Consider the following 13227-nt stretch of genomic DNA (forward strand, 5'->3'; position numbering starts at 1 on the left):
TTGGTGGGCGGGGCTTCACTTGCTCTGCTATCTGCTATGCATTACCACAGTATGAAGCTGATGCGGAAACTGATGTAGCAGAGCTGGATTTGAGTCAGCTTGCATTACATACAGAGGTAACGGACTCCTTATCTCAGCCCTTATCAGCCAAATTCAATTAAACCGGCTGATAAGTGGAAAAGCTGAAGATAGACAGCACAGTAATCCCGAAGCTCTCAGCTCCCGCCCTCCCCTATCTGAGGAGCTCCGTTGCTTGTCAGCCCCTCCCTCCCCTCCTGAGAACAGGCAGCTACGTCACTTGGGAAATGAGCAGATAAGCCCAGTGGCCATAGAAACGCAGTGTCAACAATGAAGTGAATAAATTAAGATAGCGGCCAAACAAAGCAGTTTTGATAAAGCAATGTATTTAGGAAAAGTCTTAAATCCACATAAAATAGCAGTATAAATAAGATGCTTTTCATGGGACAAACCCTTTAAGCAGTCAGCTGCGTGGCGCAGTGCTTAGCAGCGCAGACTTTCAACGCTGGTGTCCTTAGTTCAAATCCCGTGTTGGGTTTCCCCAAGTGGGGGGCTGTTTTGGCTGTACTTGAACCCTACAGTTTGTAAAGTGCTGCTGAATACGTTGGTGCTATATAAATTACATGTATTAATTATCATGCTTACACCAACCCTCAAACGTTTAACTTCACTTTAAACCCATGAGAATGATTTGTCAGAACTGTACAGGCCAGGGCAGCACCTCAAGCTAAACAGGTGCCTGCGTGGCTCACTGGTTAGCGACGCAGCTTTGCAGCCTTTCAACACTTGCGTCCTGAGTTTGAATCCCGTGTGGGGTGTCCCCCAACTCAAGTAGGGTTTTCTTTTGCTGTACTTGAACCCTAGAGTTTGTAAAGTGCTGCTGAATACGTTGGCGCTATCTAAATAAAATGTATTTTTATTATTCTTGCACCAACCATCAAACTTTTAACTTCACTATAAACCCATGACAATGATTTGTCAGAACTACACAGGCCAGGGCAGCACCGTTTGTCAACCAGGTAGCTGTGTGGTTTAGTGGTTAGCGACACAACCTTGCATCCTTTCGGCACTGGTGTCCTGAGTTCGAATCCCGTGTGGGGGGTCCCCAAACTCAAGTAGGGTTTTCTTTTGCTGTACTTGAACCCTAGAGTTTGTAAAGTGCTGCTGAATACGTTGGGGCTATATAAATAAAATGTATTTTTATTATTCTTGCACCAACCATCAAACTTTTAACTTCACTTTAAACCCATGACAATGATTTGTCAGAACTATACAGGCCAGGGCAGCAGCACATATCAACCAGATAGCTGCGTGACTTAGTGGTTAGCGACGCAGCCTTTCGACGAAGGTGTCCTGAGTTCAAATCCCCTGCTGTGCCAACAAAGAGCAACCTTTCCAAGGTAAGATTGTGGTGGGTTGGGGTTGGCGAGTGATGTGAGTGAAAGAGGGAGTCATGATGTCATCTATCGGGTGCGATCCATAGGGAGGCGGAGTAGGGGGAGACAGAGAAAGAGGGGTGTACTGTGAGAGAGCTACAGGTATGAGGGGGGGGGCCAAGGGGGAGGCCAAGGGGGAGACAGTGGAAGAGGGCAGCATGGGTGGGAGAAGGGTATACTAGGTGAGAGGTAAGCAGACGGGGAGGCAGAGATAGTGAAAGATGGGAGAAGCATAGATCAATAGGGAGGAGTAAGCCATAGGGAGTTGGGAAGGTAAGCTGAGAGTAGAAGAGGGGAGTATGGGTGGAAAAAGCAGGAAAGGGGTGAGATAGCAAGGGGGAGACAATGGAAGAGGGCAGCATGGGTGGGAGAAGGATAGAGTAGGTGAGAGGTCAATAGGGAGATAGGAGAGACGGTGGAAGGGGGTGAACCATGGGAGAATGGTAGGCTCGGTGAGAGGTAAGCAGCCTGGGAGGAAGTGAGAGATGGGAGAAGCATAGATCAATAGGGAGGAGTAAACCACAGGGAGTTGAGAAAAGGGGAGTATGGGTGGGAGAAGTGGGAAAGATAGCGAGGAAGAGGGCAGCATGGGTGGGAAAGGGTAGACTAGGTAAGCAGACTGGGAGGCAGTGACGGGGATGCATGAAAAGGGTTGGTGGGAAAGTTGCGAGGGTGGGTTTGGGTATCCATGGTGAAGTAGGGAGCAGAGTGTAACCTTTTCTTAGAGTTCTATGGAACAGACTGCACCCCTATTTTTACAGATAACACCCTCTCTTATGCACTGCTCCCCATGGATAACCCTTATCTTACAGACTGTTCCCCACGGTTCCCTCCTTCGCTCAGACTGGTTCACCCCGTATCTTACACACCCATGGTTCATTTTAAGCGCTGCTCTCCATGGATCACTCCCTATCTCACAAACCATCCGTCCAACCCTCAGACTTTTAACTTTATTTCTTTCCTTCGCAATCACTGACGTAGTTCCTGAACTATACAGCACATCTCAGAGTAGATTCAGCAGGGCAGCACTTTTGCTCAGTGGAAAAACACATGGGGGCCGGTTGGCTCAGTGGTTAGCGCTACAGCCCAGCGGTGCTGGCATCCTGGGCTCAAAAGCCACCAAGGACAGCCTCAAAGAGCTTGTAACGGCTGCCTGACAATGACCGTTTCCCCAGAAAGTGAGAGTTTTTTTGACTGCAGCTACCTGAACCCTACAATTTGTAAAGTGCTGCTGAATACGTTGGAGCTATTTAAATAACATTTTTTATTATTATTATTATTATTATTATTATTATTATTATTATTCTTGCACCAACCTTCAGACTTTTAACTTCACTTTAAACCCATGACAATGATATGTCAGAACTGTACAGGCCAGGGCAGCACCACGGGTTAAAGGGGTATTCCCATAACTCTTGTTCTGCAGCCTGAAGGCTCTGTGCTCTCTTCACTTCCTGGATTTCTCGGCACATTGGTGGGCGGGGCTTCACTTGCTCTGCTATCTGCTATGCATTACCACAGTATGAAGCTGATGCGGAAACTGATGTAGCAGAGCTGGATTTGAGTCAGCTTGCATTACATACAGAGGTAACGGACTCCTTATCTCAGCCCTTATCAGCCAAATTCAATTAAACCGGTTGATAAGTGGAAAAGCTGAAGATAGACAGCACAGTAATCCCGAAGCTCTCAGCTCCCGCCCTCCCCTATCTGAGGAGCTCCGTTGCTTGTCAGCCCCTCCCTCCCCTCCTGAGAACAGGCAGCTACGTCACTTGGGAAATGAGCAGATAAGCCCAGTGGCCATAGAAACGCAGTGTCAACAATGAAGTGAATAAATTAAGATAGCGGCCAAACAAAGCAGTTTTGATAAAGCAATGTATTTAGGAAAAGTCTTAAATCCACATAAAATAGCAGTATAAATAAGATGCTTTTCATGGGACAAACCCTTTAAGCAGTCAGCTGCGTGGCGCAGACTTTCAACGCTGGTGTCCTTAGTTCAAATCCCGTGTTGGGTTTCCCCAAGTGGGGGGCTGTTTTGGCTGTACTTGAACCCTACAGTTTGTAAAGTGCTGCTGAATACGTTGGTGCTATATAAATTACATGTATTAATTATCATGCTTACACCAACCCTCAAACGTTTAACTTCACTTTAAACCCATGAGAATGATTTGTCAGAACTGTACAGGCCAGGGCAGCACCTCAAGCTAAACAGGTGCCTGCGTGGCTCACTGGTTAGCGACGCAGCTTTGCAGCCTTTCAACACTTGCGTCCTGAGTTTGAATCCCGTGTGGGGTGTCCCCCAACTCAAGTAGGGTTTTCTTTTGCTGTACTTGAACCCTAGAGTTTGTAAAGTGCTGCTGAATACGTTGGCGCTATCTAAATAAAATGTATTTTTATTATTCTTGCACCAACCATCAAACTTTTAACTTCACTATAAACCCATGACAATGATTTGTCAGAACTACACAGGCCAGGGCAGCACCGTTTGTCAACCAGGTAGCTGTGTGGTTTAGTGGTTAGCGACACAACCTTGCATCCTTTCGGCACTGGTGTCCTGAGTTCGAATCCCGTGTGGGGGGTCCCCAAACTCAAGTAGGGTTTTCTTTTGCTGTACTTGAACCCTAGAGTTTGTAAAGTGCTGCTGAATACGTTGGGGCTATATAAATAAAATGTATTTTTATTATTCTTGCACCAACCATCAAACTTTTAACTTCACTTTAAACCCATGACAATGATTTGTCAGAACTATACAGGCCAGGGCAGCAGCACATATCAACCAGATAGCTGCGTGACTTAGTGGTTAGCGACGCAGCCTTTCGACGAAGGTGTCCTGAGTTCGAATCCCCTGCTGTGCCAACAAAGAGCAACCTTTCCAAGGTAAGATTGTGGTGGGTTGGGGTTGGCGAGTGATGTGAGTGAAAGAGGGAGTCATGATGTCATCTATCGGGTGCGATCCATAGGGAGGCGGAGTAGGGGGAGACAGAGAAAGAGGGGTGTACTGTGAGAGAGCTACAGGTATGAGGGGGGGGGCCAAGGGGGAGGCCAAGGGGGAGACAGTGGAAGAGGGCAGCATGGGTGGGAGAAGGGTATACTAGGTGAGAGGTAAGCAGACGGGGAGGCAGAGATAGTGAAAGATGGGAGAAGCATAGATCAATAGGGAGGAGTAAGCCATAGGGAGTTGGGAAGGTAAGCTGAGAGTAGAAGAGGGGAGTATGGGTGGAAAAAGCAGGAAAGGGGTGAGATAGCAAGGGGGAGACAATGGAAGAGGGCAGCATGGGTGGGAGAAGGATAGAGTAGGTGAGAGGTCAATAGGGAGATAGGAGAGACGGTGGAAGGGGGTGAACCATGGGAGAATGGTAGGCTCGGTGAGAGGTAAGCAGCCTGGGAGGAAGTGAGAGATGGGAGAAGCATAGATCAATAGGGAGGAGTAAACCACAGGGAGTTGAGAAAAGGGGAGTATGGGTGGGAGAAGTGGGAAAGATAGCGAGGAAGAGGGCAGCATGGGTGGGAAAGGGTAGACTAGGTAAGCAGACTGGGAGGCAGTGACGGGGATGCATGAAAAGGGTTGGTGGGAAAGTTGCGAGGGTGGGTTTGGGTATCCATGGTGAAGTAGGGAGCAGAGTGTAACCTTTTCTTAGAGTTCTATGGAACAGACTGCACCCCTATTTTTACAGATAACACCCTCTCTTATGCACTGCTCCCCATGGATAACCCTTATCTTACAGACTGTTCCCCACGGTTCCCTCCTTCGCTCAGACTGGTTCACCCCGTATCTTACACACCCATGGTTCATTTTAAGCGCTGCTCTCCATGGATCACTCCCTATCTCACAAACCATCCGTCCAACCCTCAGACTTTTAACTTTATTTCTTTCCTTCGCAATCACTGACGTAGTTCCTGAACTATACAGCACATCTCAGAGTAGATTCAGCAGGGCAGCACTTTTGCTCAGTGGAAAAACACATGGGGGCCGGTTGGCTCAGTGGTTAGCGCTACAGCCCAGCGGTGCTGGCATCCTGGGTTCAAAAGCCACCAAGGACAGCCTCAAAGAGCTTGTAACGGCTGCCTGACAATGACCGTTTCCCCAGAAAGTGAGAGTTTTTTTGACTGCAGCTACCTGAACCCTACAATTTGTAAAGTGCTGCTGAATACGTTGGAGCTATTTAAATAACATTTTTTATTATTATTATTATTATTATTATTATTATTATTATTATTATTCTTGCACCAACCTTCAGACTTTTAACTTCACTTTAAACCCATGACAATGATATGTCAGAACTGTACAGGCCAGGGCAGCACCACGGGTTAAAGGGGTATTCCCATAACTCTTGTTCTGCAGCCTGAAGGCTCTGTGCTCTCTTCACTTCCTGGATTTCTCGGCACATTGGTGGGCGGGGCTTCACTTGCTCTGCTATCTGCTATGCATTACCACAGTATGAAGCTGATGCGGAAACTGATGTAGCAGAGCTGGATTTGAGTCAGCTTGCATTACATACAGAGGTAACGGACTCCTTATCTCAGCCCTTATCAGCCAAATTCAATTAAACCGGTTGATAAGTGGAAAAGCTGAAGATAGACAGCACAGTAATCCCGAAGCTCTCAGCTCCCGCCCTCCCCTATCTGAGGAGCTCCGTTGCTTGTCAGCCCCTCCCTCCCCTCCTGAGAACAGGCAGCTACGTCACTTGGGAAATGAGCAGATAAGCCCAGTGGCCATAGAAACGCAGTGTCAACAATGAAGTGAATAAATTAAGATAGCGGCCAAACAAAGCAGTTTTGATAAAGCAATGTATTTAGGAAAAGTCTTAAATCCACATAAAATAGCAGTATAAATAAGATGCTTTTCATGGGACAAACCCTTTAAGCAGTCAGCTGCGTGGCGCAGACTTTCAACGCTGGTGTCCTTAGTTCAAATCCCGTGTTGGGTTTCCCCAAGTGGGGGGCTGTTTTGGCTGTACTTGAACCCTACAGTTTGTAAAGTGCTGCTGAATACGTTGGTGCTATATAAATTACATGTATTAATTATCATGCTTACACCAACCCTCAAACGTTTAACTTCACTTTAAACCCATGAGAATGATTTGTCAGAACTGTACAGGCCAGGGCAGCACCTCAAGCTAAACAGGTGCCTGCGTGGCTCACTGGTTAGCGACGCAGCTTTGCAGCCTTTCAACACTTGCGTCCTGAGTTTGAATCCCGTGTGGGGTGTCCCCCAACTCAAGTAGGGTTTTCTTTTGCTGTACTTGAACCCTAGAGTTTGTATAGTGCTGCTGAATACGTTGGCGCTATCTAAATAAAATGTATTTTTATTATTCTTGCACCAACCATCAAACTTTTAACTTCACTATAAACCCATGACAATGATTTGTCAGAACTACACAGGCCAGGGCAGCACCGTTTGTCAACCAGGTAGCTGTGTGGTTTAGTGGTTAGCGACACAACCTTGCATCCTTTCGGCACTGGTGTCCTGAGTTCGAATCCCGTGTGGGGGGTCCCCAAACTCAAGTAGGGTTTTCTTTTGCTGTACTTGAACCCTAGAGTTTGTAAAGTGCTGCTGAATACGTTGGGGCTATATAAATAAAATGTATTTTTATTATTCTTGCACCAACCATCAAACTTTTAACTTCACTTTAAACCCATGACAATGATTTGTCAGAACTATACAGGCCAGGGCAGCAGCACATATCATCCAGATAGCTGCGTGGCTTAGTGGTTAGCTTTGCAGCCTTTCGACGAAGGTGAGTTCGAATCCCCTGCTGTGCCAACAAAGAGCAACCTTTCCAAGGTAAGATTGTGGTGGGTTGGGGTTGGCGAGTGATGTGAGTGAAAGAGGGAGTCATGATGTCATCTATCGGGTGCGATCCATAGGGAGGCAGAGTAGGGGGAGACAGAGAAAGAGGGGTGTACTGTGAGAAAGCTACAGGTATGAGGGGGGGGCCAAGGGGGAGGCCAAGGGGGAGACAGTGGAAGAGGGCAGCATGGGTGGGAGAAGGGTATACTAGGTGAGAGGTAAGCAGACGGGGAGGCAGAGATAGTGAAAGATGGGAGAAGCATAGATCAATAGGGAGGAGTAAGCCATAGGGAGTTGGGAAGGTAAGCTGAGAGTAGAAGAGGGGAGTATGGGTGGAAAAAGCAGGAAAGGGGTGAGATAGCAAGGGGGAGACAGTGGAAGAGGGCAGCATGGGTGGGAGAAGGGTATACTAGGTGAGAGGTATGCAGACAGGGAGGCAGAGATAGTGAAAGATGGGAGAAGCGTAGATCAATAGGGAGGAGTAAGCCATAGGGAGTTGGGAAGGTAAGCTGAGAGTAGAAGAGGGGAGTATGGGTGGAAGAAGCAGGGAAGGGGTGAGATTGCAAGGGGGAGACAGTGGAAGAGGGCAGCATGGGTGGGAGAAGGGTAGAGTAGGTGAGAGGTCAATAGGGAGATAGGAGAGACGGTGGAAGGGGGTGAACCATGGGAGAATGGTAGGCTCGGTGAGAGGTAAGCAGCCTGGGAGGAAGTGAGAGATGGGAGAAGCATAGATCAATAGGGAGGAGTAAACCACAGGGAGTTGAGAAAAGGGGAGTATGGGTGGGAGAAGTTGGAAAGATAGCGAGGAAGAGGGCAGCATGGGTGGGAAAGGGTAGACTAGGTAAGCAGACTGGGAGGCAGTGACAGGGATGCATGAAAAGGGTTGGTGGGAAAGTTGCGAGGGTGGGTTTGGGGATCCATGGTGAAGTAGGGAGCAGAGTGTAACCTTTTCTTAGAGTTCTATGGAACAGACTGCACCCCTATTTTTACAGATAACACCCTCTCTTATGCACTGCTCCCCATGGATAACCCTTATCTTACAGACTGTTCCCCACGGTTCCCTCCTTCGCTCAGACTGGTTCACCCCGTATCTTACACACCCATGGTTCATTTTAAGCGCTGCTCTCCATGGATCACTCCCTATCTCACAAACCATCCGTCCAACCCTCAGACTTTTAACTTTATTTCTTTCCTTCGCAATCACTGACGTAGTTCCTGAACTATACAGCACATCTCAGAGTAGATTCAGCAGGGCAGCACTTTTGCTCAGTGGAAAAACACATGGGGACCGGTTGGCTCAGTGGTTAGCGCTACAGCCCAGCGGTGCTGGCATCCTGGGTTCAAAAGCCACCAAGGACAGCCTCAAAGAGCTTGTCACGGCTGCCTGACAATGACCGTTTCCCCAGAAAGTGAGAGTTTTTTTGACTGCAGCTACCTGAACCCTACAATTTGTAAAGTGCTGCTGAATACGTTGGAGCTATTTAAATAACATTTTTTATTATTATTATTATTATTATTATTATTATTATTATTATTATTATTATTATTATTATTATTCTTGCACCAACCTTCAGACTTTTAACTTCACTTTAAACCCATGACAATGATATGTCAGAACTGTACAGGCCAGGGCAGCACCACGGGTTAAAGGGGTATTCCCATAACTCTTGTTCTGCAGCCTGAAGGCTCTGTGCTCTCTTCACTTCCTGGATTTCTCAGCACATTGGTGGGCGGGGCTTTACTTGCTCTGCTATCTGCTATGCATTACCACAGTATGAAGCTGATGCGGAAACTGATGTAGCAGAGCTGGATTTGAGTCAGCTTGCATTACATACAGAGGTAACGGACTCCTTATCTCAGCCCTTATCAGCCAAATTCAATTAAACCGGCTGATAAGTGGAAAAGCTGAAGATAGACAGCACAGTAATCCCGAAGCTCTCAGCTCCCGCCCTCCCCTATCTGAGGAGCTCCGTTGCTTGTCAGCCCCTCCCTCCCCTCCTGAGAACAGGCAGCTAAGTCACTTGGGAAATGAGCAGATAAGCCCAGTGGCCATAGAAACGCAGTGTCAACAATGAAGTGAATAAATTAAGATAGCGGCCAAACAAAGCAGTTTTGATAAAGCAATGTATTTAGGAAAAGTCTTAAATCCACATAAAATAGCAGTATAAATAAGATGCTTTTCATGGGACAAACCCTTTAAGCATTCAGCTGCGTGGCGCAGACTTTCAACGCTGGTGTCCTTAGTTCAAATCCCGTGTTGGGTTTCCCCAAGTGGGGGGCTGTTTTGGCTGTACTTGAACCCTACAGTTTGTAAAGTGCTGCTGAATACGTTGGTGCTATATAAATTACATGTATTAATTATCATGCTTACACCAACCCTCAAACGTTTAACTTCACTTTAAACCCATGAGAATGATTTGTCAGAACTGTACAGGCCAGGGCAGCACCTCAAGCTAAACAAGTGCCTGCGTGGCTCACTGGTTAGCGACGCAGCTTTGCAGCCTTTCAACACTTGCGTCCTGAGTTTGAATCCCGTGTGGGGTGTCCCCCAACTCAAGTAGGGTTTTCTTTTGCTGTACTTGAACCCTAGAGTTTGTAAAGTGCTGCTGAATACGTTGGCGCTATCTAAATAAAATGTATTTTTATTATTCTTGCACCAACCATCAAACTTTTAACTTCACTATAAACCCATGACAATGATTTGTCAGAACTACACAGGCCAGGGCAGCACCGTTTGTCAACCAGGTAGCTGTGTGGTTTAGTGGTTAGCGACACAACCTTGCATCCTTTCGGCACTGGTGTCCTGAGGTCGAATCCCGTGTGGGGGGTCCCCAAACTCAAGTAGGGTTTTCTTTTGCTGTACTTGAACCCTAGAGTTTGTAAAGTGCTGCTGAATACGTTGGGGCTATATAAATAAAATGTATTTTTATTATTCTTGCACCAACCATCAAACTTTTAACTTCACTTTAAACCCATGACAATGATTTGTCAGAACTATACAGGCCAGGGCAGCAGCACATATCAACCAGATAGCTGCGTGGCTTAGTGGTTAGCGACGCAGCTTTGCAGCCTTTCGACGAAGGTGTCCTGAGTTCGAATCCCCTGCTGTGCCAACAAAGAGCAACCTTTCCAAGGTAAGATTGTGGTGGGTTGGGGTTGGCGAGTGATGTGAGTGAAAGAGGGAGTCATGATGTCATCTATCGGGTGCGATCCATAGGGAGGCGGAGTAGGGGGAGACAGAGAAAGAGGGGTGTACTGTGAGAGAGCTACAGGTATGAGGGGGGGGCCAAGGGGGAGACAGTGGAAGAGGGCAGCATGGGTGGGAGAAGGGTATACTAGGTGAGAGGTAAGCAGACAGGGAGGCAGAGATAGTGAAAGATGGGAGAAGCATAGATCAATAGGGAGGAGTAAGCCATAGGGAGTTGGGAAGGTAAGCTGAGAGTAGAAGAGGGGAGTATGGGTGGAAAAAGCAGGAAAGGGGTGAGATAGCAAGGGGGAGACAGTGGAAGAGGGCAGCATGGGTGGGAGAAGGGTATACTAGGTGAGAGGTATGCAGACAGGGAGGCAGAGATAGTGAAAGATGGGAGAAGCGTAGATCAATAGGGAGGAGTAAGCCATAGGGAGTTGGAAAGGTAAGCTGATAGTAGAAGAGGGGAGTATGGGTGGAAGAAGCAGGAAAGGGGTGACATAGCAAGGGGGAGACAGTGGAAGAGGGCAGCATGGGTGGGAGAAGGGTAGAGTAGGTGAGAGGTCAATAGGGAGATAGGAGAGACGGTGGAAGGGGGTGAACCATGGGAGAATGGTAGGCTCGGTGAGAGGTAAGCAGCCTGGGAGGAAGTGAGAGATGGGAGAAGCATAGATCAATAGGGAGGAGTAAACCACAGGGAGTTGAGAAAAGGGGAGTATGGGTGGGAGAAGTGGGAAAGATAGCGAGGAAGAGGGCAGCATGGGTGGGAAAGGGTAGACTAGGTAAGCAGACTGGGAGGCAGTGACGGGGATGCATGAAAAGGGTTGGTGGGAAAGTTGCGAGGGTGGGTTTGGGGATCCATGGTGAAGTAGGGAGCAGAGTGTAACCTTTTCTTAGAGTTCTATGGAACAGACTGCACCCCTATTTTTACAGATAACACCCTCTCTTATGCACTGCTCCCCATGGATAACCCTTATCTTACAGACTGTTCCCCACGGTTCCCTCCTTCGCTCAGACTGGTTCACCCCGTATCTTACACACCCATGGTTCATTTTAAGCGCTGCTCTCCATGGATCACTCCCTATCTCACAAACCATCCGTCCAACCCTCAGACTTTTAACTTTATTTCTTTCCTTCGCAATCACTGACGTAGTTCCTGAACTATACAGCACATCTCAGAGTAGATTCAGCAGGGCAGCACTTTTGCTCAGTGGAAAAACACATGGGGGCCGGTTGGCTCAGTGGTTAGCGCCACAGCCCAGCGGTGCTGGCATCCTGGGCTCAAAAGCCACCAAGGACAGCCTCAAAGAGCTTGTCACGGCTGCCTGACAATGACCGTTTCCCCAGAAAGTGAGAGTTTTTTTGACTGCAGCTACCTGAACCCTACAATTTGTAAAGTGCTGCTGAATACGTTGGAGCTATTTAAATAACATTTTTTATTATTATTATTATTATTATTCTTGCACCAACCTTCAGACTTTTAACTTCACTTTAAACCCATGACAATGATATGTCAGAACTGTACAGGCCAGGGCAGCACCACGGGTTAAAGGGGTATTCCCATAACTCTTGTTCTGCAGCCTGAAGGCTCTGTGCTCTCTTCACTTCCTGGATTTCTCGGCACATTGGTGGGCGGGGCTTCACTTGCTCTGCTATCTGCTATGCATTACCACAGTATGAAGCTGATGCGGAAACTGATGTAGCAGAGCTGGATTTGAGTCAGCTTGCATTACATACAGAGGTAACGGACTCCTTATCTCAGCCCTTATCAGCCAAATTCAATTAAACCGGTTGATAAGTGGAAAAGCTGAAGATAGACAGCACAGTAATCCCGAAGCTCTCAGCTCCCGCCCTCCCCTATCTGAGGAGCTCCGTTGCTTGTCAGCCCCTCCCTCCCCTCCTGAGAACAGGCAGCTACGTCACTTGGGAAATGAGCAGATAAGCCCAGTGGCCATAGAAACGCAGTGTCAACAATGAAGTGAATAAATTAAGATAGCGGCCAAACAAAGCAGTTTTGATAAAGCAATGTATTTAGGAAAAGTCTTAAATCCACATAAAATAGCAGTATAAATAAGATGCTTTTCATGGGACAAACCCTTTAAGCAGTCAGCTGCGTGGCGCAGACTTTCAACGCTGGTGTCCTTAGTTCAAATCCCGTGTTGGGTTTCCCCAAGTGGGGGGCTGTTTTGGCTGTACTTGAACCCTACAGTTTGTAAAGTGCTGCTGAATACGTTGGTACTATATAAATTATATGTATTAATTATCATGCTTACACCAACCCTCAAACGTTTAACTTCACTTTAAACCCATGAGAATGATTTGTCAGAACTGTACAGGCCAGGGCAGCACCTCAAGCTAAACACGTGCCTGCGTGGCTCACTGGTTAGCGACGCAGCTTTGCAGCCTTTCAACACTTGCGTCCTGAGTTTGAATCCCGTGTGGGGTGTCCCCCAACTCAAGTAGGGTTTTCTTTTGCTGTACTTGAACCCTAGAGTTTGTAAAGTGCTGCTGAATACGTTGGCGCTATCTAAATAAAATGTATTTTTATTATTCTTGCACCAACCATCAAACTTTTAACTTCACTATAAACCCATGACAATGATTTGTCAGAACTACACAGGCCAGGGCAGCACCGTTTGTCAACCAGGAAGCTGTGTGGTTTAGTGGTTAGCGACACAACCTTGCATCCTTTCGGCACTGGTGTCCTGAGTTCGAATCCCGTGTGGGGGGTCCCCAAACTCAAGTAGGGTTTTCTTTTGCTGTACTTGAACCCTAGAGTTTGTAAAGTGCTGCTGAAT

This window comes from Leptodactylus fuscus, chromosome 1 (genome assembly GCF_031893055.1).
Source record: "Leptodactylus fuscus isolate aLepFus1 chromosome 1, aLepFus1.hap2, whole genome shotgun sequence".
Taxonomy (NCBI): domain Eukaryota; kingdom Metazoa; phylum Chordata; class Amphibia; order Anura; family Leptodactylidae; genus Leptodactylus; species Leptodactylus fuscus.